The sequence below is a fragment of the Lathamus discolor genome, chromosome 5 (genome assembly GCF_037157495.1).
Source record: "Lathamus discolor isolate bLatDis1 chromosome 5, bLatDis1.hap1, whole genome shotgun sequence".
NCBI lineage: Eukaryota > Metazoa > Chordata > Aves > Psittaciformes > Psittacidae > Lathamus > Lathamus discolor.
The window spans coordinates 84,496,448-84,508,484 of NC_088888.1; the positions used below are offsets into that span (position 1 = coordinate 84,496,448).

At 39.3% G+C, this 12,037-nt stretch overlaps 1 long non-coding RNA gene across 1 annotated transcript in view; it reads right to left on the reverse strand.

Annotated features, from left to right (window-relative positions):
* LOC136015476 (uncharacterized) overlaps window positions 1–10,302 on the reverse strand; it is a 49,991-nt gene extending 39,689 nt beyond the window's left edge. Inside the window, exons 1-2 of the long non-coding RNA XR_010613226.1 lie at window positions 10,228–10,302; window positions 9,680–9,724 (exon numbers count right to left, since the gene is read on the reverse strand). This is a non-coding gene — a long non-coding RNA (uncharacterized LOC136015476). The remainder of the gene's footprint in view (window positions 1–9,679; window positions 9,725–10,227) is intronic.
* Between the last annotated feature and the right edge of the window lie 1,735 nt (window positions 10,303–12,037).

A 12,037-nucleotide genomic window follows, 5' to 3' on the forward strand; every position in this document is an offset into this window, starting at 1 on the left:
GTCTGTTCCCAATACTGTTTGTGCCTTTTATCCATGTCTCTTAAATGGGTATTGTACAGGCAGAGCTCAGATCAGAAGCCAGAATGAGAAACATGGTTTCAAAAAGGCTGTGGATGTCTGTGCCCTCTTGTTTGCCCTCTCAGGCTAGTGCACACTGTAGGGCAGTGGACAAACTGGGCATGCACAAGGGCCTGAGAGTCTTATTCCAGCCCAGCAGGAATAACAGTGGTTGCAGGTGAGGGAATCTCAGTCACGTGAGAGGTCACAGAATCACAGAATCACAGAATCCCAAGGGTTGGAAGGGACCTCAAAAGATCATCTAGTCCAACCCCCCCGCAAGAGCAGGGTAACCTACAGTACATCACACAGGAACTTGTCCAGGCGGGCCTTGAATATCTCCAGTGTAGGAGACTCCACAACCCCCCTGGGCAACCTGTTCCAGTGCTCTGTCACTCTTACAGTAAAGAAGTTCTTCCTGATGTTCACTTCTGGTTTGGGCATATTCAGCCCCAAAATCCAGACTGTAGGTTGGTAGGATCGATTTCAGTTGCTGTGACTCTAGCTTACTTGAATTTGTCCATGAACTGTAGTATTTCACAAACCATGTGTGATATTGTTGGACTTCATCAAAGTCCATGGGGACAACGTCATGAAAACAAATGTTAAAAATGCAGTTTAGTACAGATACGGGCATATTAAATTGAAGAACATTAAGTATTGAAATAAATTATTAAGAAAAATCAAAACTAACAGACAATTGCAGGCATCCTCTTGAGGAGGTATCTGTTTTCTGCTCAGCCACAAGCTCAGTAATGGTGAGATATGATCCATTTAATGCAGTTTGAAATGTAAAAGCACTTGTACTAGATTGCATTGTATGAACTGCATGCTCTGACACTGCATTCAAAAATAAATACTGCAGTGTTGTATGAGAACCACATATGCAACCTTTTCTCCTCTGGGAAAATTCAGCACCCCTTTTTTGTATAAAGAACTGATTTTATTTATCACCACAGAAAAGTCTTCTAAAGCTACCACAGTTCTTAGGATTTTGCAAAAATACTGATATTGTGTTTGTCCTCATTAGCAAGCTAAGAGGTGTTCCTCCTTAGCATTCAGAACCAACTCCAACACTTCAGTGAGCAGATTAATAAAGAAGAGAAAATGGGATAAAGAAGCTTTCCGTCCTTTAAGAGATTGTTTAGATATGAAGAGATTAATAGCAGCAGCTAGGGGATTTGAACCAAGAATCTATCTTCACAAACTTCACAGATGATAATGGCACAAAGAAGTCAAAGCCAGATTTAAATAAAAATTGTGTACAGTCCTATGGGCAGCACCAGGTCCAAAAGGCTAAGAACTCGCACATTTTAACGCCAGAACTGAATCTTTTACAGTGCAGACTCAGGCTAATGTAGCAACTTTCAGTGTAATGCAGCCAAGCCAATCTTGGAATTCACATTGTAAAAATATATGTATGCATATATTTTGTCAAACAGAAATGAGGTTTATACAAATTTATGTTCCGATGTTGCTCTACATATATGATGATTTTCTGAATCCTCCCTAATAACTGGGAAGTCCTATCTGATTTCTATTACATTTGACAAAACGGTAGAGATCTCAAAAATAATTAAGCTTCAAGTTTTATGTGAATAATTGAACAGTTAGAGGAGTGTGTTAATTAAAGCCTGCAGTAGAAATTTATACTCTATTAGAATGTGCATGAAAAAGAAGCCTGGAGCCGGGAATGAAAAACTTCATTTGGACAGCACAATTTGTGAAAAGCAATGATTCAATTGCTCACATCTGGTCAAAGTCAAGCAAGTACAAGGCACAAATTTATAGAAAACCAAGCTTTATTAGCTTCAATGTTCCAGAAGAGATTTGTTTTACTTTGTAAATAATTTATTCCTTCATTTTTTTCAGTCTGATGTGCCTCAGCTTTTGGCTGGGTCTGGGAGAAGAAATGCAGTAACACCTTGAGAAAGGCCAAGGCATTTCTAAGCCAGGCTAAAGCTGAAAGTCTGGGCAGTCATGTGAAAATAAATTTGTTATGAGATTTGCAGGCTAGCTTCAAAATCAAATAGGTTTTTATATTAAGCATCCATTACAGTGTGTCATGTTTCAGTTTTCTTTGTGGTCTTTCTAGATGGCTGTCACCTTACTATAAGATATACTAATTCTAATTATCTGGTCTAAGACTTCTCTTTCTGTGACACATTATTTATAAAGAAGCCACTCATTGCTAAGGCTCAAACCACTTTGTTCCTTCTTCATATCTCTGATTGAGAAAAAGCGTTTTCCTGAATCTCAGAATCTCTGCTAACTGTGCAACTATGTGTGAGAGTGTCTGCAGTGAAACTGTATAGATGCGCATATCCATGTAGGCTTCATAAGGCAAAATCTACGAAATTATGAAGCTCTTTCTAAATGCCTATGTCCCAGGAACCCAGCATTGCTTAAGCCCAACCCCAAGACTGGCCAAAGTGTAGTTTCTGACTGTGTTAGTATTGGAAATGTATGACATGTTAGACTGGGTTTTTTCTTTTTCCTTCCTCCTCTGTTTTTCTGCAATGCATGGTAAATCAAATTTAATGTTTCTAGCATGTAAATGGTAGCCTCAGTAGCTACCATTCAAGCTTAAGAATATTTGCAGTGGGATTTCCTAAAAGGCTTCATAGAAAGAAAGGCTCATTGTTTGAAGCCAATTTCATCTTTTGGTTAAGACTGATCAAAATAGTTTATACAGATTTTCATAAGCTTTTTGCTCACACTGTGTATTATTTGGCTTAGTGATCACAACTGAAAAGCATGATTTTAATAAAGTTGAATAAGTAGATTAAAGTAAGTTGCAGGGGCTGACTCATTCCAACAGTAAACAAAGTAAACTAGTTTGAGCAAGGCAAGATAGGTTATATATAACAGGTGTATTATCATTACTTCATTTGTTTATTGCTTTACATTCATATTTGAAGTAGCCAACATATCCAGATAAGAAAGATTACCTTTTAGTTTCCACCTGAGCTCCTTGATATTTTTTTACAATTTTTTCTGATGAAATAGAGAGCTGTTGCTGAAAAATCTGATTCTAATTAGCATCCCTTAAACACCCGGGAATCAATAACTTGTTTTACAAGCCCCTATAAGGAATGACTGAGCTAATTACTTGGAGTATAGCCTTTGTGCAAGGACAAATCCATGCTCCTGTGAATGCTTATACTAATTACAGATTGATTTTGTTGACTCAACTATTTAGCATTAGGTGAAAGAAGTGGTAGGAAAGAGACTGGTGATATTAGCCTCTCTGGCAATATGTGGAATGTGCAAGGTTGAAAGGGTTTGCAGGCTTGGAACTGGGAGGGAATTTTGCTCAGGGGTGTAGTGGCCACAGACTGCCAAAGATTTTTGAGGTTTTCTGGCTTTGTTAAAATCATGTGGGTGTATTCCACACATTCTTGCAAGTGCTGGAGGGAAGGTGCTAGTGACCCTGGCTGCTCTTTGTCCCTGCTGCCGTGGCTTGATTCAGGCGTACTGGATGCTGCATTCTCTGAGCCACCTTTGCTTCTTGGAAATCTTCAGCACACAGAAGATGACAAGTGTAAGAGCATTAGTGTGGGCACATGATTACTGGCAACTTTGATATTAATCAACCAACAATCATACGTGCCAACTAAACATCAGTGTTTTTAAACATCAAAACTTTTTGGGGAAGGAATGGTCGATCTCACTGGTCAGTTATACGTAAAGGAACTCTACGGCTTTTCCTGTAGCATTTAAAGCTTCTCCAGGGTATTTCCCTAATGACAAATTTAAAAATATTTGACCCATGGCCAAAGATCTTGTTGTGTCACTGATGCTGCAACCCCAAATATCTGAAAGTGAGTGACCATGTCCCTCTGCTGGCAGTATTCAATGCCCGGTTATACGGGGCTTTGAGCAACCTGATCTAGTGGAAGGTGTCCCTGTCCGTGGTAGGAGGTCTGGTACTAGATGATCTTTAGGGGACCTTCCAACCCAAACCATTATATGACCTAAAGCTCTTCAAGTATGAAGTGGAGCAAACAGGTCCTGGTAAAGTAAGATTAATTTAAATGCATCTCGTCATTACAACGAGATTTATGTAGATACCATGTCATATTGTGATACTATTTTTTTTTTGTTTGAAGTGTTTTTCCGGATGAATCACTAATCTCAGAAATCCACGTCGCTTGGGATGCAAGTTACCATGGTTACTCCTGTTGCCTAGCAACACCTGCCTCACTCTGTTGAGTGTGTTACTGGTCATGCCACTCATGCGCAACGCAGCGCCCTTAAGCTGCCACTGCAGACCAACTCCCTTGACATAGGACAAGTTGTTTTGTCCTGCAGTCCAGCAGTAAAACTGGAATTGGTGTTTATATCTGGAAGAGTAAACAATAGAAAGAAAGATGGAAGGGTCTCTCTTATAGCAAGGTAAAACCAGTTGCGTCTTCAGGCAGGATCTAACTCTGTGTGCTGATATAAATCCTCAGTTGTACTGTAAGACACAAGTTTGCACGAAAGTTCATTTTGGGCAGGATTTAAGAGTATCATTAGTTTCTCAGCCCAGAGACAGAACGAGTACTAATCAACTGTTGCCCGGCTTCTTTACTGGGTGAACTGAAGCATTGCTTCATTTCAAAACAAGTAATGCTCATTTATGTCATTTAAGAAACAGAAAATGCATTCATCTTATACATAAGATTTTAAAATACATTTATATCTTTATATATGGCTTCAAGTCAGATTCTCTGATTATGTCAATTTATTCTGAGTTGATTGCAGATTAAGAACAATAAATTTTACTGGACTTGGTTATGACAAGCTTCTCAAATGCTACCATTTTATGCATGTCATGACTCACCATCATCCAGCCTTAGTATGCAGATGTTTGCAGTTGATGTCACAGCCTTGGGCTCTGCATTTCAGAGCATTTTCTCAGACTTGCAATCACTTTTCACCTGAGCACTTAGAAAGTATTTGTGGTCTAGCTGGATTGCTTACATAAACAGAAATTCAAATTGCTTATGTAAGTCAAGTAGGGCACTTTTTTGGTGCAATCTTGTCTGTCTGTAAATAGGAATGCCCTTGTCTTCCTCCTCAGCCTTCCCCTCTGCAGCACTCACCAAACTCATGGCCTTACAATAGGAGCAAACAAAAGAAAATAGTTTCTGCGCTTACAGTTCTGAGCTTGCCCTTCCAAGCAGTGTTCTGCTGAACAAGAGCTCCTTTAGGAGCTTTCTTTCTAGAGTATCAATTTGTTTTGTGCCTCCGTTACATAGGGGCATGCAAACCAATTAGTGTACTTTTGTAGTAAGATCTTGAAAGCACCGTTGTTCTCCAGTTAATTCTTGCTTATGAATTCCTTGAGGTTACTGCCACAGGTGACAACCTTATGCTTAATCTCCTGGAGTAATAAACTCAGTCATCTGTAGTGCTAGATCATTAACCTAGTCCCAGGTTTGAGCTGGGTCAGCTCAGACTCCTTACAGCAGGTTTTGGGCACTACATGGGACTTAGTACAGAAGAGAGGCTATTCCCTCCAGGCAGTTTGGAAGCAGCTACTGTGCTTTGGAGAGAAATAGTGGTCAGTAGCGCAGGCATAGGACACTCTGGTCTAGCCAGTTTCAGTTTCAGTTCTAAGCATGTTTAATCTTCTGCAGTGTAGTGCTTTAACTGGTTTATTCCAGCAATCTGCTTACTTGCCGCCTCAAGTAGGTTCAGCCTGATCACTTTTTGCAGAGATACACACAAGTACAGGGCTTTCATTCTGCTACATTCCTGAAGATCCATTAAAAAAATCAGAAATCTGCAAAAACTGTTGGCAGTTAGGGTGCAGATGTCAGTGGCTAGGGTACTGGTGTTCTTCAGCCAGTGTTTGTCATGGTGAACAACAGCAATGTTTCAGGTGCTTTCCCGGGATGCTAAACTAGAAAGGACCGCCTAGATTCACTGAGTGATGTTAATCTGCATTTATCTGTTAATTCTTGTGTTGTAATTAGATTGTTGGCAGTAGCTGGCTTGTAAAGCGCATAGCAAATAGGATTATGATTCAAGACTGCAAGTAAACTCTACCATTTAGCAAGTAAAGAAATAGCAACAGCTTCAGACAAGCAAGGGGTCTGAGTTGCCTAGTGTGGTGCTGTGTCCTTGTACAATGAGAAAGGAAGAAACTTCTTGCTCACTAGTCCAGAATCTTTGTAAGAAGTGCATTTCTCCTTTATTTCTATTGCTTTTTTAGAGTCTATTGAAACTTTCATTGTTTTTCTTCTTCTCTTTATTTTCAATTGTAAATGCATGCCAAGACTACTCTCAAATTACAACCTTCTATTTCTGTCTGTATGTCCTATGTTTAGTGTCAAGAGTTGTATTTTTTTCTTTCTGTGTGCTCTTCATTGTAAAAAGCTTCCTGGTTGAATAGAACTTGTTTTTCTGTGTTAATTTAGAGTAATGGTTCCCCTTGTCTCATTTGCAGCCCACATACTGATGCAACTTCCCCTTGTTTTGTTCCCAGATAAGTATTGCTACAGTAGTTTAATGAAATGATGTAGGACTCTCTTTACAAAAGTGCTTCTGTGGTATCTTACTGCTTTCACAGGAAGCTTAACAGCTTGCAGAACAGTAAGTGGCAAATGTTTAGTGCAACATTATGCCAACTTGAGGACAAACTGTTCCTCTTAGGAATGTTTTCAGGCTTAAATGAGAGGAAAATCCCCCTTGCAGAATGTGAATTCTTGGAGGCGGTGAGGAACTGCCACTTCTTTGCCTTGCCAGCAGCTCCAGTTCTCAGCACCTTCCAAGGCTTTCTTAGATCAGCTGTAGCATACACTCAGCAACAAGGAAAGATAAAGCTGTGACTGGCTTCTCCAGAGGAGCGAGAATTCCTCTTTCATGGATGAGGCTCTAAATCTTCCAGCCTGTCTCAGAGTGCAAGGATTGGGTTGTGCCCACAGATGCTGAGAGGGTGATGGAGAGGAAGACATGGGGCTATGGCAAAGCTATTAATATGAGTAAGCAAAGACTAGCAGCATAGCTGAAAACACCATGAGACAAAACAATTGAGAACTTAAAAAGTGATGAGTCAGACTGAAATATGTGGCATTTCAGCCATGGATGTAAGTCACCCATCACATGAATGAATTAATGATTAGTTTGACTAAGTAAGTGGTGAAAGGAGTTGAATTTAATGCGATTCTCTGTTAAACCTTCTAAGTGGTAAAAAATTGCTGGCAAGTGGGCTCTGCCCATCAGCAGTTTTTTCATCTCTAGACCTCAACCTCAGATTAAAATATTCTGCTGGCTTTCTATGGCAGTTGAGTCCTGGATTCATTAAAAGGGAACTGTGTAACTGTTATCTGTAAACGGATCCAGGACTTCCAGACCGGTGGCTGAGCTATACAGCATGGTGGAGCCTGAAGGTACAAGAAGACACATTGTGTGCTTTCTATTTTATATCCAATTGTAGGGGCAGGGCAGCATGAGGATGCTCTAAAAGTGACAGGGTGCTCCGCTGCTGTTGTGAATTTACCATAGGGAAAATATAGCAAACTGCAACTCATCACTCTCAAAGTCCCAGTAGTGCATGAAGACTGTGAAGCCTGACTGAATTTCAACCCTGGATGCGCCAGTCCTCCACCTCAGAAATATGGTCCAATAAAAGTGGAAAGAGGAACAGAATGAAAAACTCACCATATGAAACCTGTGATCTGATGAAGAAATGTCATTCTAGTAAGGGTTGTCTCCAGTAAATAATGGGAGATATAGACTGGCCAGGAAGCTTTGTAGAAGACAAAGAGGGATAACAGCTCCTAGATGACAAGGCTCCTGAAGCCATGGTTATTGCTCAGTAGGTAGTAAGGAACACTTTTACATTCATGATAAGGTGAACTATCGTGTTTTAGTGTTTTTCATTAAAAACTTATTTTGTGATGGATCATCCAGATTTTGCATCAATGTGTTTGCCATGAAAAGCTGTTTTAACAAAATTCCTCCTTCATACTTATGCATATTTCTGATGAAGGGAGCAGGAGTGTTCCCTGGGAGGACCCACAGCACAAGCTGGGGTACTGCTTATGGTTAGAGGGACTGTTTTCTGGCCTGGGTGCCCAGCTTGTCTTCAGGTAGAGGAATTCCCAGGTTTGAACTGTATAGGAATAGGGTCAGTGTGTGCTTTCAGACCTGCTCACTGGAAAGTGTCCACAGATTAAACAGCCAGAAAGTGCTGTGAATTGAAAACTTGGTAGGCAAATTACCCGTGCAAATCAGCAATAGAAGACTTTCTAGGGAAGATACACTGGCCAGGAACAGGCTGAGAAGATTACATGGTGATGAAAAGCTTCAGAAAGTGTCATTTGACTGATCCAAAATTTTACCTTCGTGTAGAGCTAAATATGGGTGGTTTGGTTTTGGGTTTGATTTTGTCTTTTTTTTTTCCCCATGAGAAGAAGCATTTTTCTGCAAACACATTAGTCATTTTATCTTCCATGTTTCAAAACTGACAGGCAAGATTAATTGTTAGGCAGGTGAATTCCAGGGGGCCAGTACATGAAGAAATGGTAGATTTATACAGGAAGGATTTCAGTTTTTGAAGCATATAGAAGCATTTTGGAGAAGGAAGAACTAACTAGGTGATCCTCCTTGATTCCTCTGGAACTAGACCGTGGACATGGATTTTGGCAAGGTTTTGAGGGATTACTTAAAAACTCCAAAAAAATACTTTAAATCATGTGAAAATCCTTTTTCAAATGGAAATCCTGTCTTAGTAAAGAAAAAGATCATGAATGATGAAAGGAGGAAGGATGTACTGACAAATGTTAAGAAAACAAAACATTACAATATGATGTATGATCAATTTTTCATGTGGATATCCAGCACCAATAACTTTAAAATTCTTGGTGTGGGATTTTTTTGTGTGTTCTTCCTTTTTTTTTTTTTTTTTTAGTGTGGGGTTTTTTTTTTTTGTGTGTGTGTGTGTTTTTTTTTTTTCTCAAGGTGATTAAATTATGCCTGTGTTGAGCAATAGGGAACATTATAATAAGGATGAAAGATATGGCCTGTACTTCCCCTTACATCCCTGGCAACAATTAGTCTGCATTCATAAAAAGAAAAGATTAGACTTGAAAATTAAAAACTGGGTTCAAGACTTTCATTGTGAGGAGGACTGAAATAAAGAAGCTTTGATTACAGTGTTATACCTCTGTGAATTAATAAAATGTGTCAGAAAATTTAATAGGCACAAAAATGTCAAGGGTATGTTATTTTGCTTACTAAAAATTAACAATATGTTTTAATCTTATAGAAAATTGTCTTCTAACACTTAAGATTCCTAACAATTCTCTCCCAGAGAAGTTGTAGGTGCCCCATTCCCAGGCTGGATGGGGCTTTGTGCAATTTGGTCTTGTGGAAGGTGTTGCTGACCATGGCAGGGTGGTTGGAACTAGACGATCTTTAAGCTCCCTTCCAATCCGAACCATTCTATGAATCTATGATTCCATAAGTCTATGAATTCTTTCTTTGTGGCAGTTTTGCAATGGCTGCACCACCTTGTGAAACAAAATGAGAACAAGTATGCTAGTAAAATAAAAATTATTGGTTTGATTTTTTTCTTTAGTATCTTCTACAAGCAATATCCATACTCCTGTGTGCTAGATTCACTTACATGACATGAAGATTACAGAGCAGGACTGCAGGAAGCAACCATAGCCTGAAAGCAACAAAGATCAGTAAGTTTTTGTGCTGTGCTGGTTTTTAACTCATTTATTTTAGAAACAGTTTTTTGAAAGTTCCCCTAGCACTCATTTATCTCTTATATAAAAATATCATAAACATGTGTGTAAAAATAGTATTTTTGATGATAGTCTACTGCAATGTCACATATACCTTTATGATGTTAATGGAAAAAAAGAATTGATTTATACTGTTCTACCAGGATAGATAGTAACTAGTTAGTAGTAATGTCATGTTTTAAACAAATCCACACAGCTAGTCCAGTCACCTCCCCCCCACCTTTTTTTTCCTCCCTCTTTCTTTCCTCCCCCCCACCCCCACCCCTGTTCCCGGAGGGATGGGGAGGAGAATTGAGAGAATGTAACTCCCACAGATTGAGATAAGAACAGCCCAGTAACTAAGGTATAACACGAATCACTACTGCTACCACCAATGATAATAATGAAAAGAGAAAAATAACAAGAGAAGAAAATACACTACCACCACCAAATGAGTTCGACCCCCCAGAAAGAGAGACCGTGCCCTTCCGGGTAACTCCCAGTTACCTCCCTGGGCATGACGTGCTGTGGTATGGAATACCCCGTTGGCTAGTTTGGGTCAGGTGTCCTGTCTCTGCTTCCTCCGAGCCTCCCCTCGTCCCCAGCAGAGCATGAGGCTCATAAAGTCCTTAGCCAGAATAAACATTACTTAGCAACAATTAAAAACAGTCGGTGTTATCAGCTCTCTTCCCAGGCCGGAAGTCAAAACACAGCACTTCACCAGCTACTAAGAAGGAGGAAAATGGCTACTGGTGAACCCAGGACAAGTAACTAACATGTTTTATTGCTATTCAAAGATAAAATAATTGAGTAAAAAAAAAGTGCTGGCATTATGAATAATTCTCAATGAATAAAAATCCTGGTTTCATGGAAATATTTATTTTAATAATGATGATAATGAGAGCTATAATAAAAACCCAAACCCTTATAACTATGCCATAAAAAGAGAACGCTTTTCTCAAGAAACATTTGCAGAAAGCAGCAGAGGTTCTCTAAAAGAGCCATACCCAGTGCACAGTAGTGGGTTTGATTCAGATAAGCAAAAAAAATTACTGATCATAATTTCTTGAACAGATTAGAGGTGCCTCTTGTGTGCAGTGAGATAGTATAGGCAATCTGCATCAAGCCACTTAAAGCTCTGGGTTTTAGTGAGGTAAGGGCATTTCAGTACCATGAAGGGCTGTTGGAAAAGAGGAGTCCTATAGGAATCTAAAGTATTGCCTTTTAAATTTTGATATTGCAGCAATTTATTAGCTGCAGGCACAGGATGTCTGGTGCAAGCCAAAACAAAGTCTCAGGGCTGTAGACTGAAAAATCTGTTTTCCTAAATATTCATTAAGGAATTTGATACAAAAGCCTTTCAGCCAAAAGTTTCTATCATATTAAAACTTTGTAAGTTTTAAATATTTCTCATGTTCCATGATAAAGTTGAATCTTCTTAACTGATTAAATAAGTTCACAGATTAATGACCTCTAAGAAAGCTTTGTTTTTCATCCCAACCCTGGGTTGTTTGGTTTATTTTATATTCTCACTTTAGGCTTAGTTATAAGACTGAAAAGAGGAGCCAAAATGAAGAAAATTTGCCTAAAGTCAGCCATACACAAACTGCAGGCAAACCCAGAAAAACAGTGTGAAGATACGGACAGACCAGAATAGAAGCAGCCATGACAGATGAGTCGTCTAGTTCAATAAAGGGCAAACCTTCAGTATGAAACATGCAACCTACCCAGATTAAGCCAGAACTAATAACCCTCTTCTGAACAATGCAAAAAGCTTTCAGGTCTGGTCAGTGGTGTGTTGGAAAAGATACTTTTAAAAGGGCACTAAACAACAAATATCAAATCTTCCTAAAATGCTGAGGAAAAAAAGACCCCGTAATGTTGTGTTTCCAACCCTTGGAGCTATTGACTGGCAGGGACAAAAACATAGTGTTCTTCAGGAGGGGGTCATCCTGCCCCTAGTACTTCATTATAACCATAAACAAAGGAGCTGAAACAGGCTAAGTAAACAAAACTCGAAACAGTTTCTTCTTTTGAAATTCATATGCAAGTTAAAGTACATTGAGGAAAGAATTTTGTTTCATTTGTTCTCTGCTGCCCTGCCATTGCCTAGTAACATTTTCAAACAGTGCTGGCTACTGCTCGGAAGCAGAATTAGTAGGGGGACTGACTTTCTTCCCACAAAGAAAATATTGGTTTTTCAGTGAAAAATTGAATGCTGAAGGTCTGAGCCTGACCTCATCAATTTTCAA